The sequence below is a fragment of the Lutra lutra genome, chromosome 1 (assembly GCF_902655055.1).
Source record: "Lutra lutra chromosome 1, mLutLut1.2, whole genome shotgun sequence".
Lineage (NCBI taxonomy): Eukaryota > Metazoa > Chordata > Mammalia > Carnivora > Mustelidae > Lutra > Lutra lutra.
In genome coordinates, this window is record NC_062278.1 from 20,470,279 (window position 1) to 20,482,850 (window position 12,572).

Below are 12,572 nucleotides of genomic sequence, written 5' to 3' on the forward strand. Positions count from 1 at the left end.
TACCCACCAAATATATTTTTGTAAGTGAGTTTAGTATTAAGTACAGTTTACTAACTTATCTTGGAACCAGAAAAGTTGACCTCCTCAGCAGAATGTCATATGGCTAGCTGTTGCTTACCAAATATAGTTTAGTTGGAGTAATCCAAAGAACTCTTTTTAGTGTACTCAAAAAGTGCACTTGTGAACCAACTAAGTCTTCCCTAAACTAACACTGATTTCAGTTTGCTAAGTATTCTTTACCTTAATTTTGGCTTCTATTCTCAAAAATCTTGGAACAGAGAATATTACAATAACTTGAATACCAAAGATATTTTAGTTCCATTTTAGCTAGGTACTTTTCTTAACATATTATAACACGAGTCAATAATTGCATAATGGTCCATGGCTCTGTTGTTAAATAAAATCCTTTGTAGGTGCTTGAGATGTAAGACTTACGGTAGATTATCCCCCCAAAACTGTCCAATGTGATTACCATAACCTGCATTACCAGTTTCTTGCTCCTGTTCAATCAACATCCAGGTCCATTTCTTTCCATTTATTATTAAATATCACCCAGAAAACTCCCTTTGGGTAGAACTGTCAAGTTTAGCAAGGGTACTGACTCAAAGATCTGGCCACAACATAAGACCTGTCAATATTTCTTCTTTTGTCCATTCCCAGATGTATCATGTAGGGGTGGAAAAATATTGGCTAATGAAACTGTTCGTCCACCAGGTGGTGAAGAGGCAGAACCATTAATCTCAATTTAGATAGGTGTCAGGAAGGAAAAACCACCCCATTATTTCTTCAGAACTCAAGTATTTAATATTTAGAATTGTCATGATGTCATGTTTAGAAACAGATTTTTCTTTTTGGCAGGAATTAGTAATTGCAATCTAGGTCTCAGAACTGCTGGATCATGTAGAGAAAAAGAAGGAGGAGCAGGAGGAGGGCAAGGCAGGGAGGAAGAATAGAGAGTAGGAGGAGAAAAAGAAAGAAAGAAGAGGAGGAGGAGGAGAAGCAGAAAGAGGAGGTTATAAGTTCATGTAAGCTCATTCTTACATCAGGTTCCAGCATCTATTCCCTATTTTTCCTTGTTATATCATTAGTCTATATGACGGTAAATCCTCTTTTACTCCACACATTGTTTTAACATATAAATCATTTCTATCACGCAAGCTATCTGCTCAGCCTCCAGTCACCTTCCAATTTTGTAACCAGATCTTTCAATGGTTCATTCCAAATTTCCAATAGACCACTACCTTGTAGGTGGAAGGCTTATGAAAAGTCCATTGTATATGATGTTTCTTAACTCATGGTTGTACTCTACCTGCTGTAAAGTAAGTTTCTTATTCAGGTGACTTAAAGGGTTGCACATTAAAAAGTGTTTATTTTCTCTTGCAGACAATAGTGTTTGAGGTGTCTCCTTCATTTACTGAATATACAATTCCAAACCCAGAATGAATTTTTAGCCCAGTTAAGACCCATGACTAGAGCCATGGATAACTTGCCAGTATCATCCCCTAGTTAGCTGCAGGTCAGCCTGGATTCCCTCAGGGTGCTTTTGGTGATTTTAATTTCTCAGGGTCCTGTTGAACAAAGAGAAGAATTGTTAGACACATTTTTGAGGTTCTAAGGACAGTGAGGGGTAGCTTTTCTCTGCCATTTTTTTAAACGTGAATGGCTCCATGACCATTCACCTCATGTACTCCAGTGATCAATTCCAAAGAGTGAAAAAGAACATCTGTCTTTTAGGTTCAGTTCCATTCTGAAGTGTGTGTGTGTGCGCATATATGTGTGTGCACATACACACACATAACTAATTATATATATATATATATTTGTATTCATTATTCATTATTTATATTCATTATATACATCTTTGATTTGTTGTCTTCAAAACCATACTTTTTTTCATAATATTGCCACATACTAGGACTCCTTTTATTTTCCAATAATTTAAGGCACACTTTATGAACCATATTGCCAATTCATCAGGTACTCCTTAAGAATTGGTACAAATTTACTGTTTTATTATTTTTATCTAGTTCTTCAGATGCCACAAGGGACACTACTCCTAATTCTGATAACCTAGTGGTTTTACTTTTTAAGTCTTCTTGCAAACTTCAGCCATTGACCAGATACAATATAGCTTTATTTCTGACTAAGATCCTAGGAAGTACCATATGTGAACATTATTGCTTATTTAGCATCATTTATTAGGTGCTCTTAGCGACACACCTATTCAACTGCAGAGTTAGATAATTCCTCAGGTGGATCTAATATGGAAACAGGTATGGTAGCCACCTGTTCATGTATGGGATGGGTACTGCAGTAGCATGTTTTTTAATATATCATTCCCAACTCCTTTGTGTGTTTCTCTCTCTATTGGAATGTTGTTTTGACATAATCCATGACATGAGAGGTATTTTGTGTCTCAAAATAATTTTATGTCCTCCCATAACAGAAAGTTTCATTTGAAGCCCAGTAACAGACCTAAAATTGTCTTCCAAAGGAAATTTATATAGCAACAGCTTCTGGGAAATTTTTACTCCAAAATCCCAGCAGTTATTATTGCTGGGTAACAGATATGAGCTTTTGCAAAAGGCTCTAGACAGCATAAGAGCAAGTGGCTGACACATCATTTGAGCACTGGGCTTGTACTACCCCAAGGAATAGACTTGGTAAGCCATTTGTCTGAGTTCTTTGAAACTCTGAGTGTCTTCTGTTGTACATAACATTATTAAAATTCATCTTTTTCTCTGGTACCTTTGTGAAAAGGGACTAGTGAAATTTTTACTTGTGGTATGTGATTTCTCTAGAGACCAGCAACCCAATCAATCTTCATATCTCTTATTTTCATTTTGGAGATGAAAGAGAAAATAATATTTCTGGTTCTTTGAGGTATATCTTTAGTGTGTCCAGTCCAGGTAATTTTTAAGAATCTTATCATTTGTGCTTGACTCTGTAGTTTAGCTAGGTTAATCCATGACCCTGTGGTGGCCATATTGATTTATCAGCATTTAGTTCAGTCCACTTGACCTTCAGATTGAGTTGTCAACATTGTATCATCAATATGATGAATAACAGTCTTTTAAATTTTTCATTTAATCAGATCTAAGTCTTTTCATGGAGATTTGGTAATAACACCAGAATCTATATCTGTGTGAGAATACAGCAAGTATTTGTTGGGTTTCATCCTCATGGATACAACTAAGTTTGGCTTCCTTTTGAAATAAGAATTGGGGAAGAAAACCCCATTGAAATTGTTCACAAAACGCTGATATCCTTTAGCATGTTGTTTACTTTGAATTGTTAAACCACACTGAATACAGCATACTTATAAGGCAACCACTTTGCCTAATTCCTTATATTCTACAGTAAACTCCAGGGATTTATTAACTTTCCTCAGAATATTTAACAAAACCTCTAGGGTACTAGTTCAGATGAAACTGAAATATCCTTAAATAAGCAACAAAAATCCCTTGATGACACCCAAATATCCTATACTGTTTTGAGTTAATCACCTCAGTGGGTTTAGGTAATTCTAAAGATTTCCATCCAGCATACCACATTTAAACAAGTGAAAAGCAGATTGGCATGGCTTCCTTTTTCTTAATGGTTTAAGTACAGAAAAAAAAAATCCCACATTCAAACATTGCATCTATTCCCATACTACTTTCTGATAGGGGTAATGCATTAGAACATAATACTTCCCTTCATTGATTTCTACCTTGAGTCATTTTTACATTTAAGCATTCCAGAATTGTATCATCATATTCTCTAACAGAAACAAGTCATCCTTTAATTTTTTTATTAGCAATTAATAAAATTAGCCAATTTGGGTTAAGAGTATAGTGTGGACTGGTATCCAAGAGTTTTCTTATCACCCTCAGTCATTTAATCTATATCAGTATAAATGGTCTCTCCTATTCCTGTGTCAAGGGACCCTTATCAAGCCATCACACAGAATCATAATTCTCTCTTTTATTTCACACCATTTTAATCAGTACTTGTTCTGAAGAGACCATAGTTTCTGTATTTCTGTTATCATTACAAATTTAGAAAAAAAATTATTTAGGCTAGGAAAATTCAAGTGAATCTATTCTAGCCCCTTTATAGTCTAAGGAGTTGATTACCATTCAGATCACCTAATATTTACTGTAATCCACTAAAATTTTTATAGCTGCCTCATCTATCTCCTATTTTATTTCATTTTGAATGAACTATCGAAATGCTTCCACGGGCTTAATTGTCTCAAAGTTATTCAGTATTTTAATCTTGTTTTCTCTCTTTAAAATAATTTCCAATACTTTCCCACAACTGAATCTCATTTGAAGAACCTGAGCTAATAGCTTACCACAAATTATCCTGCCTTCCCAACAGTAGGGTTAGAAGGAGTCCAAGCAGTTGGAGTACTTTTTAGCAAAGCATGAATAGCACTTGGTCAAGACTAGGTGATACTTTGGTTTCATCATAAAATGAATCCAAATGTACAAGCATTCCTAATAATTTTTGGTGTCTCAGAATCCCACTTAGTATCAAAGGGTGGTATGTCTTCCTGACTCCCTTTTGGAATCATGTCTCTGCATTTTATTTTTTTAATTATTTTTAAAAAGTATTTATTTATTTGAGAGAGAGAGAGATAACAAGAGCAGGAACACAAGATGGGGGAGTGGGAGAGAGAAAAGCAGGGTTCCTGCCTAGTAGGGAGCACGATGTGGGGCTCGATTCCAGGACCCTAGGATCATGACCTGAGGCAAATGCTTAATGACTGAGCCACACAGGCACCCCATGTATCCTTTTAAAAAGGATTTCTGGCAGTCTTGAAGTTTTGTTTCTCCATTTTCTGACATTTTCACTAAAATACCCCAAGGAATCCAAAAGAATTCTTGATCAATTTTCTCTCTTTAAAACTAAAAAAAGCAAATAAAACAAAACAAACAAAAACCCTAATTTAGTTATTTGTCCAACTTTAGATCTACAAATTCCATTAATATATTGTCTTCTCATCAATGTGTGTGGCCTCAAATAAGGTGTGGCCTCAGAGGCAAACCAGTATCAGGAAAAAATTTCATTTATTCTTCCTGCCAACTGCAGCTATCACACAGGATTAGATATTCTAAGTATTTACAAACAACTGCATAAAGACAAAGGAGAGCATGCAAAGGTACCATCAAAATATGTGTATTACTTTGGGTTCAAGGAGCCTAGACACAAGTCTGCAGTTAAAACCAAGCTATAGGGGTGCCTGGGTGGCTCAGTGTGTTAAAGCCTCTGCCTTCAGCTCAGGTCATGATCTTAGGGTCCTGGAATCGAGCCCCGCATCAGGCTCTCTGCTCGCAGGAGCCTGCTTCCCCCTCTCTTTCTCCCTGCCTGCCTCTCTGCCCACTTCTGGTCTCTATCTGTCAAATAAATAAATAAAATCTTAAAAAAAACCCACAAAAACCAAGCTATATAACTAAATCACCATCATCATCATCATCATCATCGTCATTGTCATCATCACCTATAAATTTGTAATGAAAATGAGTAAACTAGTATAGGATTCCACCCAGGGATATTTGAGTGGACTCTAAGTAACAGATAATTGGTCCTACTACTATTTAGTATATTTAATCCCTCTCTTGGTCAAGTTTAGTGCCATGGCTCCAGGCTTTCCTGGAGATAAGATGGAACACCTACAGACAAGATAAAATCTAACTTTATCTCTATGCATAAGATTACATGTTTACATGTCATTATTAGAAGACCATGGGTGGAATCTAGAAAGATTAAAAATATTTCCTTTCCATCTGTGTCACAATGATTTTGCTACCAGAATACAGGTGTTGTGAAAGCCACCACTAAATCTAAGCCTAAATGGAAAAGAAAAAAAATTTATACTAACATCATCAACTTCGGACCCAAAGATTCAAAGAAGTTTACCACTACTGGCCATCTGATCTACAAATGCGGTGGATCAACAAAGAATCACTGAAAAATTGGAGAAGGAGGATGCTGCAATAGGAAAGGATTCTTCAAGGATGTCTAAGTTTTGGATAAGCTGAAAGATGAATGTGAATGTTTTATCATCATTGACATGTCTTTGTGAAAATTTGAGACCAGTAAGCATTATGTGACTACCAATGATCTAAGGACAAAGAGACTACCAGGAACATGATTACTTACAGGCATGTATCAGGCTGATTGTACTGTTCTTTTTTTTTTTTTTTTTTAAGATTTTATTTATTTATTTGACAGAGAGAAATCACAAGTAGGCTGAGAGGCAGGCAGAGAGAGAGGAGGAAGCAGGCTCCCTGCTGAGCAGAGAGCCCGATGCGGGGCTCGAACCCAGGACCTGGGATCATGACCTGAGCCAAAGGCAGCGGCTTAACCCACTGAGCCACCCAGGCGCCCCTGATTGTACTGTTCTTTTTTTTGCTGCTCATATTGGTGAATTTGAAGCAGGTTGCTCCAAGAAGATTCATGCAGATTGATAAATTTGACTCAGGTGTCTCCATTCAGATATTGGCTTACACACTGAGTGTGGAACAACTAATTGCTAAGAAAATGGATTCCTTCAGCTGGAAAATATATGGGAAAAAAATGTTACAGAAATCAACACCAGCATTTTAAAAATTGGGTACAATCTCATACAGGTACATTTTTGCCAGTTTCTGGTTGAAATGGTGACAAGATGTTGAAGCCAAGTGCTAACATATCTGGGTTCAAGGAATGGAAAGTCACCCATAAAAATGGAAATGCCAATGGAACTGCATTGCTTGAAGCATTGCATTGCATCCTTCTACCAACTTATTCAACTTGCAAGACCTTTTTTCTGCCCCTCCGATGTCTACAAAATTGGTGGTATTGGTCCTGTCTCTGTGGACTGAATAGAGACTAGTGTTCTAAAACTTGGCATGGTGGTCACCTTTGTTCCAGTCAGCATTCCAAGTGAAGTAAATTCTGTTAAACTGCACCATGAAATTTTGAGTAAAGCTCATCCTGGGGACAAATGTGGGCTCCAATGTCAAGAATGTGTCTGTCAGAGAAATCCATTGTGACATGTGGCTGTGATAGGGAAAAAAACAAACAAACAAACAAACAAAAACCCACGAAGAGAAGAAGCTAACTTCAAGGCTCAAATAATTCTCCTGAACCATCCAGGCCAAATCGATGATGGCTATGCACCTGTGCAGGTGCACATATATATTTATGTATATAAATTTGTTTGCACTTATAGCTTTTTTTGTAAATATAAACTGTAATTTGTTGTCTATTTTTACTGTAATATTTAAATAAACACCTGATTTTTAAGAGTTTATTTAGAAAGTATCATAGGGTAAAAAATTATAGCACTTTATTTTTTTTTTTAAAGATTTTTTATTTATTTATTTGACAGAGAGAAATCACAAGTAAGCAGAGAGGCAGGCAGAGAGAGAAGAGGAAGCAGGCTCCCTGCTGAGCAGAAAGCCCGATGTGGGGCTCGAACCCAGGACCTGGGATCATGACCTGAGCCGAAGGCAGCGGCTTAACCCACCGAGCCACCCAGGCGCCCCAACACTTTATTTTTTTTAAACAAGATTCATGATGTGAAGCTGAAGTTATTCATGAAGATTATACTCCTTTAGAAAGTTTTTTTTTAAAGAACATCTGTGAACCATATATGGTTAATAAGGAATTTCTTTAAATAATAAAAAAAAAGTCACACAACTCACATTGCTTGCAACGGTGGTGAATTGAAGAAGAAAATTTATTTCCTTTATGAGGAGAAACTAACTGGAAAATGGCTAAAAATTCTTGAAATCTGATGATGCTGTCATCATTGAAATGGTTCCTGATGAGTGCATGCATGTAGAGACCTTGTCTTACTATCCATCCCCTGGGTTTTGCATTCCATGACAGGACATGGACAGTTACTGCTGCTGTCATTAAAACAATGGAAAAGGGGTGCCTGGGTGGCCCAGTTGGTTAAAGGGCCAGGTCTTGATCTCAGTTCAGGTCATGGTCTCAGGGTTGTGAGATCAAGCCCCACATCAGGCTCCAGGCTGAGCATGGAACCTGTTTGAAATTTTCTCTCCTCTGCCCCTTCCCTGCTCCTGTCTTCTCTCTCTCTCAGAAATAAATGAATAAATAAATAAATAGCAAGCTTTGTAGATTCATAAAGATGAATTCAATTTCATTTAACTGTTTCAATAATTCTATAAAGGATTTTTTATGTTAGAAAGGGCAGTTTATATCTTAGGAATGACTAGTCTATCATATTTACCCCAGATTTAAATAATAAGTACTTTAAATTAGTTTAGAATAAATATATCACTAAGGCCAGTCACTGAATACTATTTTTAACTAAATGGCATTCCTAAGGCACAGGAGATTTTGTGCAGAAATCACCAACCTCCTGTTTATTTTCCAAGGATACTTATGTACTCCCTTGAGTACTTATTACTGTTGAACAAGAGGAGCTGGAGAAATTGTTAATTTACATTGCCTGAATTTTGTGAACACTGGATATTTTCTCTCAGTGGAGGTCTGAAAAACTGAAGTATTATTTCTCATGGCAATGAGTTTCTTTTTTCTAGGCAGGCATTTTGATGAATAGCATGGGTAGCTAAACATCTATGGTATTCTCTCAGGTTCAATTCTGGTTCTATCAGTGAGTAAGATAAGGACATAAATGACAAGTTGGCAATTTGTACTATGATTTGTGAACAGTGTGAGGGAAAATTAAACCTACTGGTTTTATATATAGATCTACTGTATATATGAACATTTACAGAGAACAGTCAAAAGAATTTGATCTCAGAGACCAGCTCTTGTCCAAGAGACATATGATAGAAAGTTCTGCCATCCCTTCACCTTTTGAAACATTGAAAATTTTCAGGAAGATTGATTATTTTTAGAGTGACAAGTTTCAAAATGTGAATATAAATATTAAGGTCATATTTAATCTGGAAAGAAATTTAATTTTTTTAAAGAATCTGAAGGCATTTTCTGGTTACTATGTTATATAGAATTGACCTCTCATCTGACTACAAAGGTTTATATAGAAGGAATGAGTTACTGATGAAGATTTTCATGCATGAGCTTATAAGTTATGTTCCTGATTCCCATAGCCTGAGGAACATGGACAACCTAAATATTTTAAATTATTTATGGTTAGCTTATCAAACTTCATTAACAGAAGTTGTGTATAATGAGGAGACCCCATTTTAGGTGCAGTGACTCTTACCTGGTACAATTGACTGTACAAAATTTTCAAGTGGTAACTTTGAAAATCTGAACTAAATGACAACCAGAAGTTAGAAATGTGCTGTATCTCTCTTGTGAGAAACAAGTTCTGGGTAGAGAAATATGGAAGTTAAATTTCTAAAGATAGTTTTGAGGACAGATCATAGAAGGTCCTCTGATCATAGAATGACAGGGAGTTTGGATATTATTTGCTGGGCTGAGGAACCCTTGAAAGTGGTTAAGGAGACATTAAACATTTTATCAAAGAAGTTTAAACAAGCAAAAGCATAAAAGATGCAATGATTGGGGGGGAATTCTGGGGATAGAAAAGTTAATTAAGGGACTATTACATTTGTTAAGTACTTATCAAATGTCTGGGTTTCAGAACTCTGTTTCAAGATATGAAAAAAAGTTGAAACTAAGAGGAATAATATTAAAATAAATAAACAAACAGGGGCGCCTGGGTGGCTCAGTGGGTTAGGCCTCTTCCTTCAGCTCAGGTCATGATCTCAGGATCCTGGGATCAAGCCCTGCACTGGGCTCTCTGCTCAGTGGAGAGCCTGCTTCCTCCTCTCTCTCTGCCTGCCTCTCTGTCTACTTGTGATCTCTCTCTCTCTGTGAAATAAAGAAATAAAATCTTTTAAAAAATAAACAAACAAAACCCTAAATTCTAGAGGGAATTATATTCTACTCAAAACTGAAAGAAGATGTAATAGACTGCATTCTCAATTAGATGAGGATACCCAGAAAGATCTGGTAAAAATGCTAACAGAGCAATGTGACTATAAGAATCTCCTCCAAGAGACTAGGGCCTTGAAAAAGTTATTTTCCAGGAATTAATAGCAGAAATGTCCCACCATTTATCAGAAAAATCATATTAAAGAGCCCTGTTAAAGCCATAAAAACCACTAGTGGTGAAATCTGTGGTCTCAGATAGGGCCTCCAGCTTTGGCATGAGTCCAGATCACAGTACTTGTTCACAGCATACCTTCTCACCAACTTGGACTTGATAAGGAGCCTGTGAGTAAGAGAGACATAGTCAGAGACATAGAGGGTGAGACACAAAGAAAGAGTTGAATATTTGAAGATGTTACATTGCTGGTTCGGAAAATGAAGGAGGAGACCAATAGCTTAGGAATGTAGGCAGGCTCTAGAAGCTGGAAAAAGCAAATGAATGGATTTTCCCAAAAGCCTCTGGAAGAAACACATATTGATTTTAGAACTTCTGATTTCTAAAAGTGAATGATAATAAATCTGTGTTGTTATAAAACACAAAGGTTTTGCAATTCAGTACAGCAACAATAAAAAACAATAAAAAATCACTAGGAAGAAAATTCTGTGAGCTACTGTTTCCAGTCTCTCAGATTGTTTTCTTGAATACTCATTGGCATACTCTTTCTTTTATATCTGAGACAGAGCAGCAATAGTGCAGGGAGAGATCCATGAATATGGCTGAAATTGGAAACTGTAAAAGGAAAAGAAAATTTGCATTTGAGGAATACGGGGAGATTGAAATGGTAGAATATGGAAATAAACAAACAATTAAAAAGCAGTGAATGAAGGATGAATCAAAGCCATTGCTTTTAACTCTTTCTTGGCAAAGTTAGCAATCTTATACTGAGAAAATATGTAAATATACAATTTAGCCTATAATTTCTGAGTTCACAGATACTTTGGCCAAAGTCAAAGTTGTAGGAGAAATTGATACATTCTGAGAGATGGCTTGGTGATAAGATTTCTTCCAGTTTCACAGTTCAATAATAACTATAAAACTTAAGCATTAAGATACTAATGGAACCAACAATGGATCCAAGGAAGGCAGGAAGAGAAAATATTTTTGTGGGGTAATGGTGAAGGTAATGGTACGTGGTAATCGAGTTGTCTTTTTTTTTTTTAAGATTTTATTTATTTATTTGACAGAGAGAGAGCACAAGCAGGCAGAGAGGCAGGCAGAGAGAGAAGAGGAAGCAGGCTCCCCGCTGAGCAGAGAGCCCTATGCGGGGCTCCATCCCAGGACCCTGAGATCATGACCTGAGCTGAAGGCAATGGCCCAACCCACTGAGCCACCCAGGCGCCCCTCGAGTTGTCTTTTAAACACAATTAATATAAAGTGCTGTTAGAGCATTTATGAGGAACTACTGACCAGATCATTAAAAACACAGAAGTAACACCCGGGCAAGTGTTTAGGGCTGTAGATGATTATTAACCCAAAACAGTGAGCAGTTAAGATTTAAATGGGAAAATTACAAAAGGAGGAGTGTAGATGGAGGGGTCAGATTGTGGAGAATACACTTTCCATATTTATAGGCCTAAGGAAAGGAGGCTGAGAAGGATCTAGAGAATAAGCAGAAGTAGGTGACATCCTAGGAATTAAATGCAGAAGGAAATTCATGAAAGATTTTACAAATAGCTCATGTGAAGTACTTCTACCTTTAGCCTATTAATGTTAGTGAGTCTATGGAGGTTGAACTCTGGAAAGCATAATAATCAAATCTAATTCTTATGAAGGTAACTCTGACATTGTTAGAGGGTAGACTGAATTTGAAGAGAAATTGAGCTCAAGGAGGACTGAAAGTCAGGGAATAATAAAAAATATTTAACATCTAAAAAGCCTAGCTGAAGAGCTAACTTAAAATCAAACTTTGGGGCGCCCGGGTGGCTCAGTTTGTTGAGTGACTGCCTTCAGCTCAGGGCATGATCCTGGACTTCCAGGATCGAGTCCCGCATCGGACTCCCAGCTCCTTGGGAAGTTTGCTTCTCCCTCTGACCTTCTCCTCTTTCATGCTCTCTCTCACTCATTCTCTCTCAAATAAATAAATAAAATCTTTTTAAAAAAATCAAACTTTGTATTTTACTTTTTTTCAATGATGAATTATATATTTTTGAAAAATATGGTTTGGTTTGGTTTTGCTTTGGTTTTGGTAACAATGTATGTATAACCTATGTATAGTAATAATGTATATATAATCTGTGTATAGGTTGCAATGAAAATCAATGTTATACACGGAAGATGAAAGATACTTTATGTGGAAAGAATAGAGAGAAGTGGGAAAAAATAAGGTAACAAAATTTCTAAGATTTCTAACAAAAAAAAGTTGTCTTTTTGTTTAATCATTCCTGGTTTAAGAAGAGAGAGAGAGAGCGAGTGAGAACTCACATTGTTTTCCAGCCTTGAAAACATGACAATAGGAATAATTGCTTCTAAAAAGAATTTTCCTGGAGGCTTCATAACTTATGACCATTTCAGATATTTTAAAGTGTTTGCTAACTTAGCATACAACTTTGTAGTATATCCTTTATAGCAGAAATGCTGATACTTAAAATGATTCATTTAGAGCTCTGTTTAGACTGAAGAATACATGAAAGTTTAGGAAAATACA

The 12,572-nt window shown here is 36.4% G+C and overlaps 1 pseudogene; it reads left to right on the top strand.

Moving 5' to 3' along the window:
* The window catches only part of LOC125092955 (uncharacterized), a 91,977-nt pseudogene that overhangs the window by 8,162 nt on the left and 71,243 nt on the right, over nt 1-12,572 (top strand).